The sequence below is a fragment of the Pipistrellus hanaki genome (genome assembly GCF_964339955.1).
Source record: "Pipistrellus hanaki genome assembly, chromosome: 10".
Lineage (NCBI taxonomy): Eukaryota > Metazoa > Chordata > Mammalia > Chiroptera > Vespertilionidae > Pipistrellus > Pipistrellus hanaki.
The window spans coordinates 73,325,363-73,331,203 of NC_140512.1; the positions used below are offsets into that span (position 1 = coordinate 73,325,363).

At 39.2% G+C, this 5,841-nt stretch overlaps 1 pseudogene across 1 annotated transcript; it reads right to left on the minus strand.

The window, feature by feature from the left end:
• Positions 1–4,581: 4,581 nt before the first annotated feature.
• LOC311628785 (DET1- and DDB1-associated protein 1-like) lies at positions 4,582–5,586 on the minus strand (annotated as a pseudogene). Its single transcript has one exon. The product of its transcript is annotated as a DET1- and DDB1-associated protein 1-like (transcript).
• Positions 5,587–5,841: the final 255 nt, after the last annotated feature.

Here is a 5,841-nt window from a genome sequence, read left to right on the forward strand (position 1 = left end):
AACTCCATCCTGTTCTCCACAATGGTTGCACCAGTCTGCATTCCCACCAGCAGTGCATGAGGGTTCCTTTTTCTCCACAACCTCACCAACACTTGTTGTTTGTTGATTTGTTGATGTTGGCCATTCTGGCAGGTGTGAGATGGTACTGCATTGTTGTTTTGATTTGCATCTCTCGGACAATTAGTGACTTTGAGCATGTTTTCATGTGCCTCTTGGCCTTACTTCTGTCTTCTTTTGAAAATATTCTATTTAGGTCCATTGCCCATTTTTTAATTGGATCATTCATTTTTCTTTTATTTAGTTGTATAAGCTGTCTATAGATGTTGGAGATTAAACCTTTATCAGTGATAACATTTGCAAATATGTTCTCCCATATAGTGGGCTTTCTTGTTGTTTTGTTGATGGTTTCTTTTGCTGTAAAAGAGCTTTTTATTTTGATGAAGTCCCATTTGTTTATTTTCTCTTTAGCTTCCATTGCCCTCAGTGGAAGTATCAGTGAAGAAGTTCTTTTTGCATGTCTGAGATTTTGATTCCTGTGGATGCCTCTAGTATTTTTATGGTTTCCCGTCTGATGTTTAAGTCCTGTATCCATTTTGAGTTTATTTTTGTGAATGGTGTAAGTTGGTGATCTAGTTTCATTCTTTTGCATGTATCTGTCCAATTTTCCCAACACCATTTATTTATTTATTTTATTTTATTTTTAAAATATATTTTATTGATTTTTTACAGAGAGGAAGGGAGAGAAATAGAGAGCTAGAAACGTCGATGAGAGAGAAACATCGACCAGCTGCCTCTTGCACACCCCCCAACGGGGATGTGCCTGCAACCAATGTACATGCCCTTCACCGGAATCGAACCTGGGACCTTTCAGACTGACGCTCTACCACTGAGCCAAACCAGCTTCGGCCCAACACCATTTATTGAAGAAACTGTCTTGACTCCATTGTATATTCGTGCCTTCTTTGTCAAATATTAATTGAACATAGTGATTTGGGTTGATATCTGGGTTCTTTTTTCTATACCATTGATCTATATGTCTGTTCTTGTGCCAGTACCAGGCTGTTTTGAGAACAGTGGCTTTGTAATATAACTTGAAATCTGGTATTGAGACCCCCTCCCCCCCTACTTTACTCTTCTTTCTCAGGGTGGCTGTGACTATTCGGAGTCTTTTATTGTTCCAAAGGAACTTTTGAAGAGTTCTTTCTAGGTCAGTGAAATATGCCGTTGGTATTTTAATGGGGAGTGCATTGAATCTATAGATTGCTTTAGGAAGTATGGACATTTTGATGATGTTGATTTTACCAATCCATGAACATGGTATGTTCTTCCATCTCTTTACATCTTCCTTTATCTCTTTTTTCAGTGTCATGTAGTTTTCCTCATATAGGTCCTTTACTTCCTTAGTTAAGTTTATTCCTAGGTATCTTAATTTTTTGGTTCCGTGGTAAATGGGATTGCTTTTTTAGTCTCTATTTCCGTAATTTCACTGCTGGTGTATAGAAATGCCATAGATTTCTTGGCATTAATTTTGTATCCTGCTACATTGCCAAATTCATTTATTAAGTCAATTAGTTTTTTGATGGAGTCTTTTGGGTTTTTTATGTACAATATCATGTCATCTGCAAATAAGGATAACTTTACTTCTTCTTTTCCAATTTGGATGCCTTTTATTTCTTCTTCTTCTTTAATTGCAATGGCTAGTAATTCCAGTCCTATGTCAAACAGCGGTGGTGAGAGTAGGCATCCTTGTTTTGTTTCTGTTCTTAGAGGGAATGGTTTTAGTTTTTGCCCATTGAGTATGATGTTGGCTGTGGGTTTATCATATATAGCTTTTATTATGTTGAGGTATGATCCTTGTACTCCCACCTTGTTGAGAGTTTTTATCAGGAAAGGGTGTTGGATTTTATCAAATGCTTTTTCTTCATCGATTTATATGACTATATGATTTTTATCTCTCAATTTGTTTATGTGATGTATCAAGTTTACTGATTTGCGGCTATTGTACCATCCTTGCATTCCCAGTCAAATCCTACTTGGTCATGGTATATGATCTTTCTGATGTACTGCTGGAGCTGATTTGATAGAATTTTGTTGAGGATTTTGGCATCTATGTTCATGAGGGATATTGGCCTGTAATTCTCTTTGTCTGGTTTTGGTATTAGGGTGAGGCTGGCTTCATAGAAGGAGTTTGGAAGTGTTCCTTCCTCTTGAATTGTTTGGAATAGTCTGAGGAGGATAGGTTTTAGTTCTTCCTTGAATGTTTGGTAAAACTCTCCTGTGAAGCCATCTGGCCCTGGGCTTTTGTTTGCTGGCGGCTTTTTGATGACTGTTTCAATTTCTTCCCAAGTCACTGGTCTATTGAGCTTTTTAGATTCTTCCTGATCGAGTTTTGGAAGTTTGTATTTTTCTCAGAATATGTCCATTTCCTCCAGGTTGTTCAGTTTGTTGGAATAGAGTTGTTCGTAGTATTTTGTAACAATCCTTTGTATTTTGGCAGGGTCTGTTGTTATTTCACCTCTTTAGTTTCTGATTTTGTTTATTTGAGTCCTCTCTCTTTGTTTCTTGGTTAGCCTGGCTAGAGGTCCATCTATCTTGTTTATCCTTTCAAAGAACCAGCTCTTGGTTTTGTTGATCTTATGTATTGTTTTTTTAGTCTCTATGTCGTTTATCTGTGCTCTGATTTTTGTTATTTCCTTCCTTCTGCTTACACTGGGCTTTTCTTGTTGCTCCTTTTCTAACTCTTTGAGTTGTAGAGTTAGATCATCTGTTACCCTTTTTTCTAGTTTTTTGCAATAGGCTTGTAAGGATATGAACTTCCCTCTCAAAACTGCTTTTGCTGTGTCCCATAGATTTTGGATTGTTGTGTTTTCATTGTCATTTGTTTCCAGGATGTTTTTAATTTCTTCCTTGATTTCTCTGGTAACCCAGTCCTTGTTTAATAGCATGCTGCTTAGTCTGCATGTGTTTGATTTCTTTGGATTATTTTTATTGTAGTTAATTTCCAGTTTTATGCCACTATGATCTGAAAAGATGCTTGATATGATTTCTATCTTCTTGAATTTGAAGAGACTTTGCCTATGTCCCAACATGTGGTCTATCTTTGAAAATGTCCCATGTGCCCTTGAGAAGAATGTATATTCTGTGGCTTTGGGGTGGAATGTTCTGAAGATGTAGATTAATTCCATCTGGTCTAGTGAGTCATTTAGGATTGATATTTCTTTGCTGACTTTTGTTTAGATGATTTGTTGAAGGATGACAGTGGGGTATTAAAATCTCCTACTATGATTGTATTGCTATTAATCTCTCCCTTAATGCCCTCCAGCAGTTTTTTTAAAAATGTATTTGGGTGTTCCCATATTGGGTGCATATATATTTATGAGGGTTATTTCTTCTTGTTGGGTTGCTCCCTTTAGTATTATGAGGTGACCTTCATTATCTCTTGTTATGTCCTTCACTCTGAGATCTAATTTGTCAGATATAAGTATTGCAACCCCAGCTTTTTTTTTTTCATTTCTATTCACCTGGAAAACCTTTTTCCATCCCTTCACCCTCAGTCTGTGTGCGTCTTTTTTTCTGAAGTGGGTTTCTTGTAGACAACAGATACATGGGTCTTGTTTTCTTATACAACCTGTTATACTATGTCTTTTGATTGGAACATTTAATCCTTTGACATTTAAAGTTATTATCATTTGACACAATTTTTATTCTATACCCCTGTGTTCCTTCTTTGCTTTTTATTTCTTTATTTTTACAGTAGACACTTTAGCATTTCTTGTATTGCTGGTTTGGTGGAGATAAATTTCTTTAGTCTTTTTTTTTTTTTTTTCTGTGAAGCTCCTGATTTCCCCTTCAATTTTGATTGATAGCCTTGCTGGGTACAATATTCTTGGATTCATACCCTTTCTTTGCATGACTTTGTATATTTCATCCCATTCCCTCTGGCCTGATGAATTTCTCTTGAGAAATCAGTTGCTAGTTTGATGGGGGTTCCTTTATATGTAACTTTCTCTCTCTCTCTCTGGCTGCTTTTAAGATTCTTACTTTGTCATTTGTGTTTGCCAATTTAATTATAATGTGTCTTGGCATCTGTCTTCTGGGATTCATTTTTCTTGGGACTCTTTGAGCATCTTGGATTTGTGTGAGTTTTTTTCTTCTCTATCTCAGGAAAGTTTTCTGTCATTATTTCTTGATATATGTTTTCCATGTCTACCTCAGTTTCCTTTCCTTCTGGAACCCCTATTATTTGAATATTGTTTTGTTTTGTATTGTCCCAAAGCTCCCGTTGGCTCTTCTCCTGCTTTTTTTTTCTTTTTTTTCTAGAAGCTGCTCTAATTGGGTATTTTTTTCCATCTTGTCTTTTAGCTCATTGATGCGGTCCTCTACTTCTTATAGTCTACTCTTGATGCTTTCTATTGAGTTCTTCATGGTAGCGATGTCATTTTTCATTTCTTCTTGGTTTATCTTCATTTCCTCTTGGTTCTTCTTCAATTCCTCATGGTTCGTCTTCAATTCCTCTTGGTTCTTCTTTATTTATTCTTGGTTATTCTTCATTTCTTCTTAGTTTTTTTTTTTTTTTTTTTTTTTTTTTTTTCCGAGTAGGAAAGATCCTTTTATTGGGGTGGACACTGAGCACGCACCAGTCCATGATAAAATGACGTAAGAGAATGATCCGAAAGGGATGACTTCTTCCTGTGGCGCGCTCTCAGCACAGGGTCCAGGCACGGCATCGATCCCGGAGGGACGGGCATCAAGGCCAAGTCTTTGAGGCCGGACCAGGGGATGGAAGCAGGGAGAGGGGCCCCACCCCCATCACCCAGCTGCAGCAGGGCTTATCTCTAGACACTCGAAGACACACTCTGGTTCTCCAGAGAAGGACTGGGGAGCAGGAGGAGGGGGTTTGGGGTGGAGTGGAGTAATGAATAACAATGTTGTTTTTCAAGAAGCATCTACCAACATCACACTACTGGGTCTGACATCCCCTTTAACCATCGCTCGATACATTTTACAGCATAAATAAAGACTCAAGGAAAATAAATACATCGGCTCCTATGAGTTTGAAAGTGGTGTGCATGGCGGGGTGTGGGTAGGCGAACAAGTGGGGAGGGTGGGCAGGATGCTTACACACGGCAGGCGGGTGAGGAGCAGACAAGACAGGAGGCACCTATGGGGGAGCATCAGTCTTAAGTGTCCTCGTGCATGTCTGGGCTGTCGGTCCGTGCGACCTTGCGGGGAGGCGCTGAGCTCTCGCCCTTGAGGTCCACTTGCTCCTGGTCTCTCTACTTGGCAGCGTTCTTTTTGTCCCATTGCTGGTGTAGGTAGTGCAAAAGGATGTTTGTTTTTTCTGTCACGATGATCTGTTCAGATGGGTATTCGCGCGTGGGCAGGTAGACTGAGGGGCATGGATTCGAGGCTTTACACACAGAGTCCGCATGAAATCGACTGAAGTTGCTTTTGTTGTAGACTGGCAGTCCTTTCAAAAAATCTGCCATCTTCTGCTTCCTCTGTCGCCGCCTCAGCTACTGCCTCAGCTGCCGCCGCCGCAGCCACAGCCGCCTCCTTAGCCGCCGCCGCCGCACAGTAACTTCCAGCCACCCATTTCTTCTTAGTTATTGTCAAATTTCTCTTCCATTCTTTTTAGCCATCTTATGATCATTACTCTTAATTCTTGCTGTGGTACGTTGCTTGCCTCTAACTCATTTACTTCCTTTTCTGATGATGCCTGCTTTTCTTTCATGTGTGGGCTATTTCTTTGTCTGCCCATGGTCTCTCTTTTCAGGATGTCTGGTTATGTGGTTTTCTTTCTCCTGCGTTGATTTAAAGGCAAAAAATACAACACTACCT